At 34.0% G+C, this 5,157-nt stretch overlaps 1 long non-coding RNA gene across 1 annotated transcript; it reads right to left on the minus strand.

Annotated features, from left to right (window-relative positions):
• Positions 1 to 328: 328 nt before the first annotated feature.
• LOC130467949 (uncharacterized) lies at positions 329 to 2,254 on the minus strand. The gene is made up of 2 exons (XR_008928070.1): positions 1,744 to 2,254; positions 329 to 698 (listed from the first exon to the last, which is right to left on the minus strand). It is a non-coding gene; the product is annotated as an uncharacterized lncRNA (long non-coding RNA).
• Between the last annotated feature and the right edge of the window lie 2,903 nt (positions 2,255 to 5,157).

Here is a 5,157-nt window from a genome sequence, read left to right on the forward strand (position 1 = left end):
TGAATTTTTTTTAATTTATTTACCCTTATTTGTTTAAATTCCTTTAATAAGTAAGACACTAAATGAGCAATAACAAATTTATCCATCATTAATTATTTTTTATTTGGAGAATATCTATAAACTCTATTTTGATAATAATTGTTTACCAGATTTCATAAAAAAATATTTTTAGATTATAAACCGTGCATCGCACGGGTACTATACTAGTATTATACTAAAGCATGGTTATTTTTTCCTTCAAAAAGTTCACATTTTCTTTAAGTTTTAAAAATAAGCTAACAATAAATTTCTTGGAAATAATAATAATCTTAGAGTATTTATTGTTGGGTAAATTACAAAGTGACCATACTTTTTGTTATTATTTTTATTGCATCTAAATACAACTCCTTTTCTTTTTACATTAGATATCAAAAATTTATATTCTCAGTTCGGTATCCTTTTTTTCCTTTTTCGAGATTTTATGTGTGTTTTTTTTTTTTTTTTGACAAAAGCTGCATCACATTCATATTACTAAAAATTTATGAGCTATACTGGCTCTTACAAACTTAAAACATAGAACATTACAAACTACAAATATTACTAAAATTGTGCTTGTTGGCTCTCGATTGTTTCCTTCACCTTGCGCACCCACATTCATTTTTTCACTTGAGATGAAGCTTGAGCGATAGACGATAAGGAGAACCCCTGACTTGTAAGACCTGGAAAACGGCGAAAGAAACAGAAAGATGGCAACTTCACGGAATGGTTGAAACGACCATGTAAGCAAGGGGAAATGCTTACAAACAAACTTGGCACCCTCAAAAACAAGTACCCAAAGTCCCCTCGTTGACCAAGAGAGACTAAACTTAGTTAACATGCTATGACCATGTAAGCAAGGGGAAATGCTTACAAACAAACTTGGCACCCTCAAAAACAAGTACCCAAAGTCCCCTCGTTGACCAAGAGAGACTAAACTTAGTTAACATGCTATGAACCCCCAACCTTTTCATTTGGGGAGCAGTCTTCAGATAAGGATTTATGAAGTTAATGAGAGAACATCTCATCAACAACCTGAATTGAACAACCAAACCTCGTGAGCACCATACACTCCTTCCATAGTCACCCCTACGACCCTCTTTCTCCATTTCCAGGCATGACATATTACCTTTCGTAGTAAAAACATCATAGACAAGCCTAATAACTACAATCATTGCCTCACCAAAGACAACCAAAAGGGGAACACTTAAACCCAAGACCTCAACAATTCTCATGATCGGGCATTCACACACATAATACCCAATCATTAACTAACCTTGCAATTCCAACAATAAGGTAGAAGAACCAACAATCCCAACAAAATATTCACCAACAAAGCACAAAATAGCAACCAGAAAAAACAATTAACACTAAACATGACAAACATCCAAGCCAACAAAGTACGGAGAAGCGAAAAAGAGCCACAACAACACCCAAACCAAAGCGGGTGGTAAGATCCCCAAATCGGAATGATTAATTAATACCAAACCAGAAACCCTAACTTAATCTTTACCTTTACTGTCAAGATCGGTGTTTTCCGACACTACAAGACAGCGGCGATGCAGTTAGCTAGAAACCCTAACCTAATCTTTACCTTTACCGTCAAGATCGGCGTTTTCCGACACTACGAGACGGCGGCGATACGGTTAGTTTTGGTATTAATCAAACCGAAAACCTTGGAAAACAGAGGCCTAATCCCATATTAGAAACACTAACCACAAACTTTACCTTTACCGAAGATATTAACGACGACGGCGGCGCTTGGGTAGATTTTGGAAAAGGCAACCAAGGCTGAAAATCGCCCTCCTTTGTACTCAACGAAGTTGGCTTGTCTACACTAGCAATTAGAAGATAATTCCGGCGAGATTAGAGACACAAAGATGTTCCCTTCTTCTTCTTCTTCTTACCTGGAGAGACACTTAAAAATCGAATCAGGTGACGGACGGACGGTGGCTGAGACAACCGGCTCGCCGGCGACCTTTAGAGAGCAGAGAAAGCTCCGGCCGGCCTCCAGCGAGCCGGCGGCGGCTAGGGTTTGGAGGGAGGAGGTGTTTCTTTTTGGGAGAAAAGTCTAGGAATCTACGTTTTTATGTGTTTTAGAAAACAATAAACAAACATATGGAAACTACAAAAAATAGTTTTCAGTTTTTTGTTGTCAATTTTCAGAATCAACATACTTAATATGGGTAAGAGTGTTTTTTTCATGATTTAATTCAAATCATATATGATGACGAACAAACCTAATTATTAATAATTTTATTAACGCTCACTTTCAAATAAACTAACTATTAAAAGAATGTTTAAAGAATTCGTGCATTTTGCGAGAGCTAACTAGTCAAATAATAAGTCAATTAAATTGCTATAAACTTTATACCGGTCAAATTGGGACGAGTATTTCGGGACGGAGTGAGTAGTTTTGTAGGTAGTGGCCAGTGGGAAACTTAACTTAATTTTTTTATTTGATCTGTACTAGTTTTTCTACGCAGAGGAACTCTCTTGAGTCACCTAAACATTTAAACACGCAGCCACCAATTAGGGGAGGCAATGGATGGAAGGTGGATCGGGTGAAGTTTCATCCGTCTACATTCGTCAACGGTCCATCCGTCATCCGATCCATCCATCACCCGATTTATCTTCATCCACATCCGACCCATCTATCATCCGCGGATGAAACGGGTGGACTGGGTGATTAACGAATGTAATTAAAAGTATCGTCAACTTTATTTATAATATTAATATAAACTAATAGTTTTTAATTTAGACGACAAATAATTAAAAATTTGATACATCTACATTATAAATAGCTTTAAATGCTATTGTCTAATACATACAAGTTCAAAAATAATTACTCTATTGTCTAATTATTTTATCTAACTTTAAGGAAGACAATGTTTTTTTTAGGGTGTGTGCTTGTAAATTAAAAATATAGGTACCGATTAGATGCCTAATAAACTAATATACATTAAGTATGGATACTAATACATCAATATATATGTATTCATATATTCATTAAGATCAATTATATAAATATTGTGTTCTTCCCTATATTTATTGTTAATTTCATGATTACAACGTATTATTTCCAACCATTATCACCCATGCCACTAACAGAGTATTAGTTGTGCATAAATAGGATACATGTTTGCACAAAATCGAGAGTGTTTTATCTTGTTTGGATAAGCTAGAAGAAGATAAAGGAGGACGGATAAAAAATATCTACAAATATGTTCTGTTTGAGCATGAAACAAGATTAAACATAGGATGTGATAATAGTTTGCCTCGAATCCTTGTTAATGGCTCGTGACAGATATAATCCTTTGTCCTAGCTTCCGTCTCTAAAAAATTGTCCTATTGTAATATTTTGGGTTAAACTTTGATCACGAATCTTCATTAGCCTATAAGAAATAAATATAGTCTTGTGGGGTTTTTGTTATTCGTTTCAATATATATTTTTGGAATATGAACTTTATATAATTTTTATGCGTGTAGAGTTGGAGATATTTATGTTTTGATTCGTGCTTTGAATACGGTGAAAACTCAATTCAATTAGGCGATCTTTTACGAACGGAGGGGGTATAAATTTAAAGTTTTCGGGATTTCATCCTAAAGTCATCTGGGGTCGATAAATACTTAATTATATGAGTAGATCTTCTAAGAGTTCTCCTTATATAAAATCGTTGATATTAGGGTGTTTTATCCTAAGTCTTAATTAAGGTGAGTCTCGAGTTGAGTCTCGAGTTTAAGTCCTGGAATAAGGGTGAGCTTATCCCAAGTGTTAGCGTGAGTCTCGAAATGAGCCTTGAGTCTAAGTCTTAGGATAATGTGGTAAAAGACTACAACAAGTCTTGAAGTGTGTGAAAATCCAAGAATCACTCAAGACTGACTTAAAACTCCACTTTTTCTTCAACCAACTCAAATTATACCACAACATCGTATTTTAGCCTATTTAATTATTCCCTCCGTCCAAAATTACTCGTTACACTTACCTTTGCACAAAGTTTTAGATGATAAGTGGTTGTTTGATTGTCAATTGTTATTTTATTAAAAAGTAGATGTGATAGGAGTTAGTGGAGTATTTTTTTAATTGAATGAGAGAGAGTGTGGGGACAAAAAAAAATTAGTGGGAAGAGAGAGACAATATAATAATTGTGTGGGTCATTCCTAATTTAGAAGTGTAATAACTAATCTGGGACGGACGAAAAAGAAAAATGTAACAACTAATCTGTGACAGAGAGAGTATCTGTTTTAGGAGTTCCGCTTAGTCTGAGGAGAGTATGGGAATAATGTGTAAAAATAGGGAAAGTCTTGTGTAAGTCTGAAGATTAGGGGTGAGTTTGAAGGATAAACTCACCCTTATCATCATGACTATACAATATAAAAGGTAACTATATATATATATATATATATATATATATATAATTTGGACGGTGTATTTGACTAGCAAGTATAACTATTTGATTGATCATAATTACTGAACATAACTATCTGGTCACAATGTTTGACTATTTATGACTCGTTCGGTATCGCTGTCAATTTTCAATTTTTTCTTTTGTTTAGTAAGTCATATAATCTCGATTGAATCATGAACTGAAAATAAGCATATTTATAGTGATCATTTTGATTTTGAAAATTGGCAACAAAAAACTGGATTTACTTTTTGTGGTTTTCATATTTTGGTTTTTAGTTTTGTAGAGAGTAGATGCACTAGTCGAAAAGTGTTCATTTGTGTCGGTCTTTTAAGCCCATTTTGTCCCACATAGTTAAGCAATGGAACCAATTAGTTAAGCAATAGAACCAAATAGTTAAGCAACGGAACCAATTAGTTAAGCAATAGAACCAAATAGTTAAGCAATGGAACCAATTAGTTAAGTACGGAAACTAATCAGTTAAGTGTTGGATGTAATTAGTTAATAACTGGGACCAATTAGTTAAGCAATGTAACTAATTAGTTAAGCACTGAAACTAATTAGTTAAGTAATGAAAAAAATTAGCTAGTTAAGCAATCAAACGGTCTTAATTAAAAAATTTGACATGATCCTATCGCTAATGCATGGTATTCCTTCCGTATTTTAAAAAGAGATACACTTTGAACGGCACACAATTTTAGGAGAGTGAGTTGAATTTATTAAAATAAGATGAAAG

The sequence above is a fragment of the Spinacia oleracea genome, chromosome 2 (assembly GCF_020520425.1).
Source record: "Spinacia oleracea cultivar Varoflay chromosome 2, BTI_SOV_V1, whole genome shotgun sequence".
NCBI classification, from domain to species: domain Eukaryota; kingdom Viridiplantae; phylum Streptophyta; class Magnoliopsida; order Caryophyllales; family Amaranthaceae; genus Spinacia; species Spinacia oleracea.